This window comes from Staurois parvus, unplaced genomic scaffold (genome assembly GCF_062004578.1).
Source record: "Staurois parvus isolate SC_StPar_1 unplaced genomic scaffold, SC_StPar_1.0 ptg000432l, whole genome shotgun sequence".
Lineage (NCBI taxonomy): Eukaryota > Metazoa > Chordata > Amphibia > Anura > Ranidae > Staurois > Staurois parvus.
In genome coordinates, this window is record NW_028318228.1 from 14,241,768 (window position 1) to 14,257,810 (window position 16,043).

Consider the following 16,043-nt stretch of genomic DNA (forward strand, 5'->3'; position numbering starts at 1 on the left):
AAAAAATAAAAAAAAATAAAAAAAAACGCAAATTGCATCAAAAACACAGGTGCAAAACACAGAAACGGCTCAAACACAACCTACATAGATGAGAACCTAGCCCTAAATTCTTTTCTATGCAGCTTTTTTTATATTAAACTTTTGACATGGTCTCATTATAAAAAAAAAAAAAAATGTCTCTTTATAAAAAAAAATGTGAAGCAAACAGCATTTTTTTCAGAGTAGAGAAAGATTAAAGCAAACATTTTTGCTAAATTCCTTGCAATGTACTGTATACAAATTACCTAAAATGATTGCTTTTTTCATTTTAAAATTAAAGTTATCTGTTAACTGATTACTGTGTATGTGGTTTTGCATGTAACCATAGCCGTTTGTTCTGATTTATTAGCTCCCATTCACACCTGTGTGATTTCTCATGCTTTTTGCCATCAAGCTACAACAGGGGTCTCCAAACTTTGTAAACAAAGGGCCAGTTTACTGTCCTTCGGGCATTAGGAGGGCTGGACTGTGGCCATTGGAAGTAGAAAAGGTCCCGATGTCAGTGGGGGAAAAACAATGCCCCACTTTTGGTATCAGTGGGAGGAAGAGTGCCTCGCCTTTACTATCAGTGGGAGGAATTGTGCCCCATTAATGGGGTAATTGGGTCGCATTGTTGGTGTCATTGGGATAAATTGTGACCCATCATTGGCGTCATTGGGAGGAATAGTGCCCCATAATTGATGTCAGAAGGGAGAATTATGCCCCATCATTGGTGTTAGTAACAATTATTCCTCCGTACCCGCCATCCCCCTCTGCCTATCCCTCCAATTGCCCAATGGATAAAATTCAAAATGCTAACATTGACGTACAAAGCTATTCATAAATCTGCCCCAAACTACATCACCGACCTGATATCCAAATACCACCCAAAACGTACTCTTTGCTCCTCACAAGACCTTCTACTCTCTAGTTCCCTGGTTTCCTCCTCCCATGCCCGTCTCCAGGACTTCCCACATCCTCTGGAACTCCCTACCCCAATCCATCAGGCTGTCACCTACCCTCCTCTCCTTTAGGCGCACCCTGAAAACCCATCTCTTCAAGGAAGCCTACCCCGCCCTCAACTAATTGCCGATCTCCTCCACTCTTCCTACCACTCCATCCCCCCACAGCCATTTCCTCCTGTACCACTATCCCCTCCCTCCTAGATTGTAAGCTCCAAGGAGCAGGGCCCTCGAACCCTTCGTGTATCGAATTGTATTGTTACTGTACTGTCTCGTGTACTGTCTCCAATTGTAATGTACAGCGATGAGCAAACTGTTGGCGCTATATAAATACTGTATAATAATAATTCCTCATCATTGATGTCAGTAGGGGGAATTATGCCCTATTATTGCTGTCAGTGGGCCCCATTGTTGATGTCATTGGGAGAAATTGTGTCCCATCATTGGTGTCAGTGGGGGGAATTATGCCCCATTGCTGCTATCAGTGGATGGAATAGTGCCCCAAGGGCTGGATAAAAGCAAAGTGCCACATCTGGCCCTTAGGCCGCACTTTGGAGACCACTGCGTTAAAATATAGGACTAGAGCAGGGGTCTGCAACCTTTAAGACATAAAGAGCCACTTGGACCCGTTTCCGAAGGGAAAAAAAAGACTGGGAGCCGCAAAACCATTGCAACATTTATAACAAATCCGACACTGCATATATTGCAAAAAGCACTCTGGTCATGAAGGGGGTTTAAGGGCCCAGTAAGCAAAGGGTTAATCAGGGCCACAGTGTATCTTCATAATCACAATCATAGCCTTAGGTCAGTGGTGGGCAACCTTTTTTTTCAACTGAGCCAAATCTCGCCAAAACCACGATTGAAATTTATTTTGACAGCCACATTTTTAAAACTGAAATTACATCCCCCATATAGTAATTCATCCCCCATAGTAATTCATCCCCCATAGTAATTCATCCCCCATATAGTAATTCATCCCCCATAGTAATTCATCCCCCATATAGTAATTCATCCCCCATATAGTAATTCATCCCCCATATAGTAATTCATCCCCCATAGTAATTCATCCCCCATATAGTAATTCATCCCCCATATAGTAATTCATCCCCCATAGTAATTCATCCCCCATATAGTAATTCATCCCCCATAGTAATTCATCCCCCATATAGTAATTCATCCCCCATATAGTAATTCTTCCCCCATATAGTAATTCTTCCCCCATAGTAATTCATCCCCCATATAGTAATTCATCCCCCACATAGTAATTCATCCCCCATAGTAATTCATCCCCCATAGTAATTCACCCCCCACATAGTAATTCATCCCCCACATAGTAATTCACCCCCCACATAGTAATTCATCCCCCACATAGTAATTCATCCCCCACATAGTAATTCATCCCCCACATAGTAATTCATCCCCCACACAGTAATTCATCCCCCACACAGTAATTCATCCCCCATATTGTCTCAATTCACTTACCTTTGCTCCGCGCGTTCCTCTCGCTGTGTTCCCGCGCCGTTCTGGTCTTCAGGGCGGACTGAGAGAGGAGTTCGTCACTCTGCCCCGCCTACATCCTGGCTGCCAATGTTCCACGCTCCGCGGGCCAGATTTTTGAGGAGGGAGGGGAGCGGGCGCCCGGCACACAGAAGAGCCGCATGTGGCTCGCGATCTGCAGCTTGCCGACCACCTGGTGGCCAGTGTGCTCCGGAGCCGCAGCAAAGATGAAAAAGAGCCGCATGCGGCTCCGGAGCCGCGGGTTGCCGACACCCGGACTAGAGGAATCCCAATATTGTCTGTGGGACTCCATCCTAATGATATAATATGGCAGCACAGTGGCTAAGTGGTTAGTACTAGGGTCATCGGTTCGAATCCCAACCACGGTACTACCTGTCTGGAGTTTGCATGATCTCTCTGTGCCTGTGAGGGTTTCCTCTGGGTGCTCCAGTTTCCTCCCACACTCCAAAGACATGCCGATAGGTTAATTGGCTCCTCTCTAAATTGGCCCTGGTATGTGAATGGATGAATGTGCGTTAGGGACCTTAGATTGTACGCCCCTTGAGGGTTAGGGACTGATGTGAATGTACAGTATATGTGTGAATTATATAATAAATAAACATGCTTCCATACCTGGACATAGAAAAGGTGCAAACACTTCTTTTGTTGGGACATGGCACATTTATGGCTTCGTTGGCTTCAATGGCATGTATGAAAAATGTATGAAAATGCATGAAAGCGTATGAAAAAAAGCATAAAAATGCAGAAGCACAAGTGTGAACCTAGCCTTAGACTCTGTAGTGTCTACATACAGTATATGATAGTGATGATGATGATGACCAATACATAAGTCAGATGTCATCATAAGAAAGCAGGGTACAAATTTAATAAGTTGCAGAATGCGTAGCCGTCTGTTCTGATGGGACTAGTCCGCATGGCGTTTGCATGTACTCCAAGTATGTGTGGGTTTTCTCAGTGCCTTTGGTTTGGTGATATTACTTACCTTCTAAACAAATAATTCTGCCAGGTAGTAGAATAGAAGTGGTTAGCACTTCCACCTAGCAGCACTAGGGTTGTTGGTTCAAATCCCAACCACAACACTACTTGCCTGGAATTTGCATGCTCTCCCTGTGCCTGCAAGTGTTTCCTCCAGGTACTCCGGTTTCCTCCCACAATCCAAAGACATACTGGTAGGTAAATTGGATCCTGTCTAAAATTGGCCCATGTATGTATGAATGTGAGTTAGGGACCTTAAATTGTAAGCCCCTTTGAGAGTTAAGGATTGATGTGAATGTATAATATATATGTAAAGCGCTGTGTAAATTATCAGTGCTATATAAGTACATGTAATAAATAAATCATTTTATTAGACTGTCTTTGCAGTGCACCCCTTGGAATTTATTTTAGAACTTTTTTTTTTTTTTTTACTGATGTTTGAAGTTATCTCAACAAATACTGACCAGTAATCACAGTCCTCTGAAGACTGGCTAGGAAGCTAATCAAGGGAAAGTATATTTACTTTGTCAGTTTGTCAGGCTGTCATTAGGACCACTTGTCAGTGATTTACGGAGTTATTTACAATTAGTGCTCAGCACAGAATTGCATTTACATTTTCACAACCTGCTGTTAAAGGATAATTAGTTCTCTTTTATATGGATCTTGCAGTAAATGTCTCTAACATGCATATACACACTAGACCCCATTTGGGCAGCTGCCAATTAATTTGCCATTATTTTTGTGTAGAGAGGGAAAACAAGAGCAAACAAAGGCAACCCATACAAACTCTATACAGAAAGAGATCCTATTGCAGCCTTTCTCAGCTAGGGTTCCACCAGAAGCTGCTAGAAATTCCTTGAGCAATTACTGTCAGATATGTAACCACTGACAACAGTAATCTTTTTAGTTATCTGTAAGCTGGGTATTGTTCCTGCAGACCACCAATGTAAGGAACATTCTTCCCACTGACCACCAATGTAAGGAGCATGCTTCCCACTGACCACCAATGTAAGGAACATTCTTCCCACAGACCATCAATGTAAGGAACATTCTTCCCACAGCCCATCAATGTAAGGAACATTCTTCCCACAGCCCATCAATGTAAAGAACATTCTTCCCACTGGCCATCAATGTAAGGAACATTCTTCCCACAGCCCAGCAATGTAAGGAACATTCTTCCCACAGCCCATCAATGTAAGGAACATTCTTCCCACTGGCCATCAATGTAAGGAGCATGCTTCCCACAGCCCACCAATGTAAGGAACATTTTTCCCACTAGCCATCAATGTAAGGAACATTCTTCCCACTGACCACCAATGTAAGGAACATTCTTCCCACAGCCCATCAATGTAAGGAACATTCTTCCCACTGACCACCAATGTAAGGAACATTCTTCCCACAGACCTTCAATGTAAGGAACGTTCTTCTCACTCACCAACAATGTAAGGAACATTCTTCCCAATTTTTCTTTATTAAAAGTCTCGCAATCAATAAACATAAAATATTATACAGAATATAAAAAAATTATATATATTTACAGCAAAACGAAAATAAACATAGCAAAATCTGCTGTCAGACAAAAGCAAACGTCTCAGAAATGAACTTGACATAATTGGGGAAATAAATCGTACTACCACTCACATCACTACACCAGACATCAAACCTGTGAGGTCAAGAAACCACCCCACCCCCCTTATGCATGCAGTCCTTCTTCAAAAAAGATCTTAATCAACAAAAACTACGGGAGTGAAATGAACAGTATAAGGAAAGAGCCCCTCACCCAGAGATGGACAGTTCACCAAAGGCAGGTCTGATATTCGTCCACGCCCTTATCCAGACCGCCCGAGGCTCTCTGACCCTCTCAAGACCCCGAATCTTCCCAACCTCACCCAGGATATCGTGCACCACCACCTCTACAGGGAGGACTTTCTTCCGCAGGGTAATCTGACACCGTGCGTTCCATGTGAAGTAACGGACAACTATACTAACTAGAAAAAGTGTATCCAAATCAAAGTCCCAGCGAGCTGGGAATGCCCCGTACACCCACTCTGCATAACTCATGCGATAGAGAAAGGGGATGCCCAGAACCCTCCCCACCCTTTTATACACCTCTATGTTAAAGGGACACAGGAGCAGAAAGTGGTCCATAGACTCCACTTTACCAACACACTCTGCTCTAGGACAATCCCGATCATCCACAGGGCGGTGCTTCAGGTTCCCTCTCACATAGAGCCTTCCATGAAAAGCGAGCCAGGCTTGATCCCTAAACTTCAAAGGGATTCTCTCCAAGTTAATTAAACGCAATCCCTCCCTCATTACGGAGCCTGGGCAATCCTTTAAGGCCAGTGACACACTGAAAGCAGAAGCCAAAATCCTCTCCCCCAGAAGCTTCCTGGGAAGGGACCTGATATCCTCCACTGTCACCTGCCACTGCCGAAGTATTTTCAGACACGGGGCAACATAAGCCGGGAGCTTGCCATGTCGGACTCTCAGACTTTTCACTGGGCCGCCATCTTCCCAGCAATGCAGAAAAGGCCTAAACTAGAGATGAGCAAATCGAACCAGGCGAAGTGGAATTCGTTTCGAATTTCAGGAAAAATTCGAATCCGAATATTTGCATAATTCGGGTGCGCGAATCGGATTTTTCCCGATCAGCCGGCAAAAGTGTCCCTGCAGAGAGCTCCGCTATTTCTGACAGTTCTCTGACAGTTCCTTCACATGTACAGTGGTTGAAACATTGTATCTATTTGTTTCCATTTAGGATACAGATGTTTTTATTCGGAAATAAATAGATACAATGTTTCAACCGCTGTACATGTGAAGGAACTGTCAGAGAACTGTCAGAAATAGCGGAGCTCTCTGCAGATACACTTTTTGCTGTACTGGAATACTTCTTCTTTTCATTCTTCTCATTCTTCTTTTCATTCTTCTTCTCATTCTTCTTCTCATTCTTCTCATTCTTCTTCATGAAAAGAAGAATGAGAAGAATGAAAAGAAGAATGAAAAGAAGAATGAGAAGAATGAAAAGAAGAATGAAAAGAAGAAGAAGAATGAAAAGAAGAATGAAAAGAAGAATGAGAAGAAGAATGAGAAGAAGAATGAGAAGAATGAAAAGAAGAATGAAAAGAAGAATGAAAAGAAGAAGAAGAATGAAAAGAAGAATGAAAAGAAGAAGAATCTTTTCATTCTTCTCATTCTTTTCATTCTTCTTCTTTTCATTCTTCTCATTCTTTTCATTCTTCTTCTTTTCATTCTTCTTTTCTTCTTCATAAAAAGAAGAATGAGAAGAAGAATAAAAAGAAGAATGAAAAGAAGAAGAAGAATGAAAAGAAGAATGAGAAGAAGAATGAAAAGAAGAATGAGAAGAAGAATGAGAAGAAGAATGAAAAGAAGAATGAAAAGAAGAATGAAAAGAAGAATGAAAAGAAGAATGAAAAGAAGAAGAAGAATGAAAAGAAGAATGAGAAGAAGAATGAAAAGAAGAATGAGAAGAAGAATGAGAAGAATGAAAAGAAGAATGAGAAGAAGAATGAGAAGAATGAAAAGAAGAATGAGAAGAATGAAAAGAAGAAGAATGAAAAGAAGAATGAAAAGAAGAAGAATCTTTTCATTCTTCTTTTCATTCTTCTTTTCATTCTTCTTCTTCTTTTCATTCTTCTTCTTCTTCTCATTCTTCTTCTTTTCATTCTTCTTTTCATTCTTCTTTTCATTCTTCTTTTCTTCTTCATGAAAAGAAGAATGAAAAGAAGAATGAGAAGAAGAATGAAAAGAAGAATGAGAAGAATGAAAAGAATGAAAAGAAGAAGAATGAAAAGAAGAATGAGAAGAATGAAAAGAAGAATGAGAAGAATGAAAAGAAGAATGAGAAAAATGAAAAGAAGAATGAGAAAAATGAAAAGAAGAATGAGAATGAATGAAAAGAAGAAGAAGAATGAATGAAAAGAAGAAGAAGAATGAATGAAAAGAAGAATGAAAAGAAGAAGAATGAAAAGAAGAATGAGAAGAAGAATGAGAAGAAGAATGAGAAGAAGAATGAGAAGAAGAATGAGAAGAAGAATGAGAAGAAGAATGAGAAGAAGAATGAGAAGAAGAATGAGAAGAAGAATGAGAATGAAAAGAAGAATGAAAAGAAGAATGAAAAGAATGAAAAGAAGAAGAATGAAAAGAATGAAAAGAAGAAGAAGAATCTTTTCATTCTTCTCATTCTTCTTTTCATTCTTCTTCTTCTTTTCATTCTTCTTCTTCTTTTCATTCTTCTTTTCATCCTACTTCTTCTTCTTCTTCATCCTCATCCTCATCCTCTTCTTCTTCTGAGGATGAGGATGAAGAAGAAGAAGAAGAAGTAGGATGAAAATAAGAAGAATCCCAAGCCGGCAAAAAGTGTATCTGCAGAGCTCCTCTATTCTGCAGATACACTTTTTGCCGGTTTGGAATTTTGCCGGTTTGGAATTCTTCTTATTTTCATCCTACTTCTTCTTCTTCTTCTTCTTCATCCTCATCCTCGGAAGAAGAAGAAGAGGATGAAGAAGAAGAAGAAGTAGGATGAAAATAAGAAGAATTCCAAGCCGGCAAAAAGTGTATCTGCAGAGCTCCTCTATTTCTGACAGTTCTTTGACATAGAACTGTCAGAAATAGAGGAGCTCTGCAGATACACTTTTTGCCGGCTTGGAATTCTTCTTATTTTCATCCTACTTCTTCTTCTTCTTCAATCTCATCCTCATCCTCTTCTTCTTCTGAGGATGAGGATGAGGATGAAGAAGAGGAAGAAGAAGAAGAAATAGGATGAAAATAAGAAGAATTCCAAGCCGGCAAAAAGTGTATCTGCAGAGCTCCTCTAAGTGTATCTGCAGAATAGAGGAGCTCTGCAGATACACTTTTTGCCGGCTTGGAATTCTTCTTATTTTCATCCTACTTCTTCTTCTTCTTCTTCATCCTCATCCTCTTCTTCTTCTGAGGATGAGGATGAAGAAGAAGAAGTAGGATGAAAATAATTAGAATTCCAAGCCGGCAAAAAGTGTATCTGCAGAGCTCCTCTAAGTGTATCAGCAGAATAGAGGAGCTCTGCAGATACACTTTTTGCCGGCTTGGAATTCTTATTTTCATCCTACTTCTCCTTCTTCTTCTTCTTCATCCTCATCCTCTTCTTCTTCTTCTGAGGATGAGGATGAAGAAGAAGAAGAAGAAGTAGGATGAAAAAAGGAAGAATTCCAAGCCGGCAAAAAGTGTATCTGCAGAGCTCCGCTAAGTGTATCTGCAGAGCTCCGCTAAGTGTATCTGCAGAGCTCAGCGGTTGAAACATTGTATCTAATTGTTTTTTTATTTATGTTTCAATGTTTCAACCGCTGTATGGAGTGAATGTCAGAGAACTGTCAGAAATAGCGGAGCTCTGTAGATACACTTAGCGGAGCTCTGCAGATACACTTTTTGCCGGCTTGGAATTCTTCTTATTTTCATCCTACTTCTTCTTCTTCTTCATCCTCATCCTCTTCTTCTGAGGATGAGGATGAGGATGAAGAAGAAGAAGAAGTAGGATGAAAATAAGAAGAATTCCAAGCCGGCAAAAAGTGTATCTGCAGAGCTCCGCTAAGTGTATCTGCAGAGCTCTGCTAAGAAATAGCGGAGCTCTGCAGATACACTTTTTGCCGGCTTGGAATTCTCCTTCTCCTCATCCTTCTCCTTCTCCTTCTCCTTCTCCTCATCCTTCTCCTTCTCCTCCTCCTTCTCCTCATCCTTCTCCTTCTCCTCATCCTTCTCCTTCTCCTCATCCTTCTCCTTCTCCTCATCCTTCTCCTTCTCCTCATCCTTCTCCTTCTTCTCATCCTTCTCCTTCTTCTCATCCTTCTCCTTCTTCTCATCCTTCTCCTTCTTCTCATCCTTCTCCTTCTTCTCATCCTTCTCCTTCTTCTCATCCTTATCCTTCTTCTCATCCTTCTCCTGCTTCTCCTTCTTCTCATCCTTCTCCTCATCCTTCTCCTTCTCATCCTTCTCCTTCTCCTTCCTCATCTCCAAGGGCATTTAAATTAAAGGTACAGTGTTCTGCACTAATTTAAAGGCTCTCTGAAGCCTAGAAAGCCTTTTTATAAGTTGAATTCGTAGCGAATAAATTCGCATCGAATCGAATTTCTTCCTCAAATTCGGCGAATCAGCCAAATCGAATTTTTGAATAATTCGCTCATCTCTAGCCTAAACCAAGACTGAAAAATACCCACCCATCCTGGCGGGGTCTCTGCTAACATATTACCAAGATTGTACTTTAAGAAGAGCAAAGAAAAGAAAACTATCGGGTTGACCATTCCTAGACCACCCTCCCGCCTGGACAGGTAAGTTACATTGCGTTTGATCAAGTTCAGCCTATTTCCCCATAACAATTGGAAAAAACAGCTGTAGACCCTTGCATAGAGAGATACCGGCAAGATACAGACGAAGCTGACATATAAAAAGATCGGGATCAGGTAAGTTTTGATCAAGTCAACCCTCTCTCTTAAGGAAAGCCTCCATCTCTTCCAGCTCGCTGCATTGGCAACTACCAACCTGCTTTCCCAATTTCGATGACCATAGTCACCAGGACCAAATTTGATGCCCAAAATTTTAATTTCCTGCTGGGGCTCTGGGAAGGCATCCGGAAGTTCGAAGCTTTCACCCTCCTCACCCATCCAGAAAACTTCACTCTTTTCATGGTTGACTTTAGAGCCAGAAGCCTCCGTGTACTGCTCTATCACAGAGACCACCTCCTGCGCCTCCTCAGTCCTAGAGATAATAACAGACACATCATCAGCATAGGCAACGACCTTCAAAGGCAGCACACCAGCAATGCCCAGAGGCACCCCGCACAACGATGCGCCCTCTAGCCTTCTTACAAAGGGGTCGATTGCGAAAGCATATAGCAGGGGGCTCAAAGGACATCCCTGGAGCACACCAGAGCCAACCTCAAAAGGCCGCCCAACCCAACCATTAACAAGTGGGAAGCTCTCAGCCCCTTTATATAATGTCTTCAGCCAATCTATAAACCTCCCCTGCAGGCCGTATCTACCAAGCAGCAACCACAGATATTCATGATTCACTCGATCAAAAGCTTTTGCCTGATCCAATGCCAGCAAGTACTTTCTCCATCCAGCAGCCCTGCATCGTTCCAAAGCCTCCCGGATAGCCAAAACTGCTGAAAAGGTACTTCTACCTTGGACCGAAAAGTGCTGATGGCTGGACAACAAATCGCCTGCTACTGACGACAAGCGCCAAAAAAGAATCTTTGCCAAGATCTTTCTATCAACATTGAGAAGACTGATGGGGCGCCAGTTCTCAATCATTGAGGGGTCTTTACCTTTTGACAGAAGAATCACAGCGGATTGCCTCATGGAGGGAGGGAGCGAACCCTCTTCTAGACAGCTGTTAAAAACCTCCGCTAAAAAGGGAGCCAGAATGGACTTAAAACACTTGTAAAATTCAGCTGTCAATCCATCTGGCCCAGGTGATTTTTTGGTAGCCAGCTTGTCTATAGCATGAACTACCTCATCTGCTGAAATTGGTTCTGTCAAATTCATCAAAAGCAATGCACCATTTCCCAATCCTGGAGTAGAATCCAGAAAGCTTTCCATCCTGTCCCGGCTAAGGTCCTTTCTTCCCAGGAGGTCTGCATAATACGACCCAAAGATCTCCAAGATCCCTGATCTGGACTTTATCAGGGAACCCGTACTGTCTTTCAGGCCAATGACCGTCTTAATTGCTATGCCTTGCTTACAGTTCTGGTAAGGATCAGGTGAGTGATATTTCCCATAATCCCTCTCCAGAACCAAGGAGGCATGCCGGTCGTATTGACACTTCCTAAGAAGAAGCTTCACTTCAGAGATCTCCCCTGGATCTCCTCCATACAAGACAAGACGATCAAGCTTCCTCCGCAAATGCTGGTAGGCAATATACATACCAAGCTGCTTCTTCTTACTTATGGCCTTGAAAAGTCCAATCGCCCTTTGTTTCACAAGCTCCCACCACTCTGACTTAGTGCTGCAAAAGTCCAGAATAGAAACCTGTGCCTGAAAAAAATCCTCAAAGGATTGTCTTACCTCTACATCTTCCAGGAGAGCCGAATTCAGTTTCCAGACACCCCTTCCCCTGAGTGGAGTGTCCGAGGCATTCAGAGTCACAGACAACATACAGTGGTCAGAGAACTCCACCGCCTTCAACTCAGGAGCCGAGAAAGCAGAGTTCTCCTTTAAAAAAAACCTGTCTATCCTGCTCTGACTATTCCCTCTCTGAAATGTGAACCCCGTGCTGCCAGGGCAGTGCTTAATGTGCACATCTACCAGGCCTGCCTGTCTAACCAAATCTCTGAGAAAAACGCTATCATAACCCAGCCTGTCTATGGAGCCTCTCCTGTCTTCAGGCCTAATTATGGTGTTAAAGTCACCTCCAAAGACAACCTGCTGGGACGTAAAAAGGAAGGGCTTGATCTTTGTGAGGAGGCATTTCCTGCCCCATTTTGACTGTGGTCCATAGATATTGATCAGGCGCAGGTCCTGCCCCCTAACAGAGACGTCCAAGACCATGCATCTCCCCATTTCTACCTCAATTACCCGCCGGCACGTTACCATATCGGTTTTAAAAAGGACCGCAACTCCGCTGCAAGGTTCAGCCGCAAGAGACCAAAAGGAGGGACCACATCTCCACTCCCTTTTTGCTAGATAGACATCGGCCAATGTATTGAGCCAGGTCTCTTGCAAAAATAAAATCTCAGCATCAAACTCGCTGAGCAAAAATAAGGCCGTATCACGAGCTCTTGCAGATTTAATGCTGGCGACATTAATGGTCGCCACCTTTAACAGAGTGGGAACTGCCATCAGGATGATTGGGGTAGTTGTTTCTTAACCTCTACCACACTCTCATCACCCGAAACAGCTCTCTTCAGAGTACGTGACTCCCCCTCATCCATAGATGATAGAGAAATGGATATATCAGATACCATCTCATCGCCTGACAAAACTGAAAAAGTATTGCCAAGAGGGACCCCTCCTGGATTTGATTCTGAGGAAGAGAGGACAGCTCTTCTCATCCTCCTCTTCTTCTTCTTCCTCCTCTTCTCCTTCACCCTCTCCCACCCCTCATCAGCCGAATCCCCCCCAGCAGGAGGTGAGACATGGGACATGGATACCCCTCCCTGAGCCCCATCGGCTCCACCCCCATCCGGCACCCCCACAACCTCCTGACCACGTTTGCGCTGACGGGGGACAGGTACCGGAGGTGGAGTAGGCCGAGAGGGAAGATCCACTAAACCAGCCCCCCCAGCAGCTTCCGCCAGTCTGGAGGATCTACGTACCATAGGAACAGGAGGGACAGACTCAGGGGTGACATTACTGGGGGAAACACAATCTGACACAACAGACGGAACAGACACAGGAGGGGCAACAACAGTTTCCTCCCTAGCATCAGCTGCCTCATCCTCTTTATCCAGCCTCTGCAGCTCAGCCTCCAGTCCTGGCAGGTTGTGTAGTGCCTCTGGGCACAGACTGTATGGATGACCCAGCTGCTGGCACAAATTACACCGAATCTCAGTGCATTCTTTGGCCAAATGGCCAAAATCCTGGCACAGTGAGCACTTCTTGATGGTGCAGGACGATGCAAAATGGCCTCTCTCCGCATTTGTTACAAACTTTAGGCTGACCTTGATAGAAAATGGTCAACCTATCCCTCCCCAGAAAGGCTGAGCAGGGAAGATGCTGAACCACATTGCCCAGCACCCTCAATTGCACTGACACCATCCAGGCCCCTGTCCATATCCTATGCTCATCCAGGACCTTCCGCAGTGGGGTGAGGACCTCACCATGTCGGCGTAGCCAAACTACCAAATCAGCCTCTGGTATGGATTCATTCCGGACCAGGATTGTCACCGATTTTATCAAAGGCTGTCTGGAAACAACCTTTGCCACCAAACCTTTCCACTGCTGAAGGCTCCTGCACCTCCAATATCTCTCCCAAAACAGGTCCAGGCCTTCAGGTTTTACAAATGACAAATCGTATTCATAGCTGCCGACTGGGCAGATCAACGCAAACACATCACAGGCTTTAAACCCCATCTCCAGAATCAACTCCGCCACCCTCCCCCTTACTGGTGGGTTCCCTTCCCCCTCCCACTTCAACTGTACCACATTCCTTCTCCTGACCCCACCAACCATCCCACCACCAAACCTCCCCAAATTGTGAGCATTAGCATTCCCAACACTACCACCACCCCCCTTGGTGCGACTCCCCAAAACAGAGGCATAGCTCCCCCCAATCCTCCCAGCAGCAGAAACATTTGTGTGTCTAGGAGCATCTGGTGCAACTCTAGCAGATACCGATTGCACAGATGCGGGATTGGATGGTGTATCCTCTCTCTGCTCAGCAGGGGGAGAAATGTAATTTTTAGTCTTATCAGCAACGTTAACCCCTTCACCTCCACCCACCACCATCACATCCATTGCTTTATGAGTCTCAACAGTCATAGAGTTCTCAGAAATGTCCGCACTCACTGCTGCAACCATAGAAGCTCCATCAGTCATCTCTTGCTCCAAGAAAGAAGACTCAGCCCAGGACTGGATTGGATTCTCAGACACAGCAACAAGTGAGACATCCATGCTTGCTGTTTGCTCTCCATGTTGTGCAGTGTGCTGCTCCCCTCCCCCACCAGCATCAATCAGCTCTGGAGCACCTGGGAGCTCAGGTGAAACAGTCTCTCTGCAGGTGGCAGCCATCTTGCCTTTGGAGGGACTACTGGTCTCAGCAGGAACAGCAGCAGCAATTTCCATCTGTGGGGTGCTTGGTGCAGGTTCACCCACATTCCCCTGATGGTATGGAGACCTCTCTGCCAGGGATTTTTCCTCCAGGTTGGCTGAGGATTCCTCCACAGCAGGCTGCTTGCAGAGCTCCTCATCCGCAGTACTCACCGCAGCAGGTGGGGCAGACATGCTGGAAGCAGCCATGTTGGTGTACTGGGATCTCTCCACCAGTCTTGGCTTTGCTGCTCTGTACCTCCTCTGTCCATCCTCAGGGACTTCTGCAGGGTCATCAGTGAAGGCAAACTTGTCTGCTCTCAGGGGTGACTCCATGTGCTGGATGAACCTCAAGGTTCCATACTCACCCTCAACCCCCTGGCTGGTTGCCACTGGTGATTCCACAGCCTGACATGGGGGGAGAGACGCTGATGTAGATCGAGCCGGGTCATCCATTACCTGAGGCTGCTGATCCACAGAGCTCACTGATGTCTGGCTGGCAAATCTCCTCTCATTATCAAACTTTTCTTTAAATGCTCCACTTCTAGCTTTTTCTAATAATAAAGATTGTCTCTTTACTTTATCCTCCATGTGCTGGAGCGCTGGCTTCATTCCCAATCTGTTCTTGCTCCAGGCCTGGCAGTATTTGGCTCTGAAGGATTTGTGTTCAGATTTTAACACAATAAGTTTCTCCTCAGCTCTTCCAATAGTCACCAATCTATCAGTAATCTTCTGCCTGAAGACATTGACATCCTCACCAGGGCTGGGACCCACAGTCAGGTCCTCCACCTCCTCCTCTTCACTAGGCCCGGTCTCATCAGGGGAATCCCTCCCAGGGCCTCCCCCTGGATCAGGCATGGTTCCTGGGCCAAGCTAGCAGGCAAGGCCCAGGCTTGAAAACGCTGGTTCTCAGGGAGAGCTCCTTCAGTGTGTCCTCCTCCTTCTCCCACTGACCACCAATGTAAGGAACATTCTTCCCACAGACCTTCAATGTAAGGAACGTTCTTCTCACTCACCACCAATGTAAGGAACATTCTTCCCACTGACCACCAATGTAAGGAACATTCTTCCCACTGACCACCAATGTAAGGAACATTCTTCCCACAGACCATCAATGTAAGGAACATTCTTCCCACTGGCCATCAATGTAAGGAGCATGCTTCCCACAGCCCAACAATGTACAGAACATTCTTCCCACTGACCACCAATGTAAGGAACATTCTTCCCACAGACTATCAATGTAAGGAACATTCTTCACACTTGCCATCGATGTAAGGAACATGCTTCACACAGCCCAACAATGTAAGGAACATTATTCCCACAGCCCATCAATGTAAGGAACATTCTTCCCACTGACCACCAATGTAAGGAACATTCTTCCCACTGACCACCAATGTAAGGAACATTCTTCCCACTGACCACCAATGTAAGGGACATTCTTCCCACAGACCATCAATGTAAGGAACATTCTTCCCACGGCTCATCAATGTAAGGAACATTCTTCCCACTGGCCATCAATGTAAGGAGCATGCTTCCTACTCACCACCAATTAGGCACGTGAGCTCTGGAAGGTTTTACCCCCTTCAAGACCAGGGCATTTTTTTTGGCTTTTCAGCACTGCGCTACTTTAACTGGCAATTGCTTGGTCATGTAACACTGCACCCAACTAAAATGTATATAATTTTTGATATTTCACCACTGGGTTTTTATTTTTTAATATATAAATGAAAAAATACCTAAAATTTGTAGGAAAATGAATTATTAATATCAATTATCAATTAAAAACGATTTTGTGTGAAAGTTTTTTTGTGTGAAAGTTTTAGCAGCTACA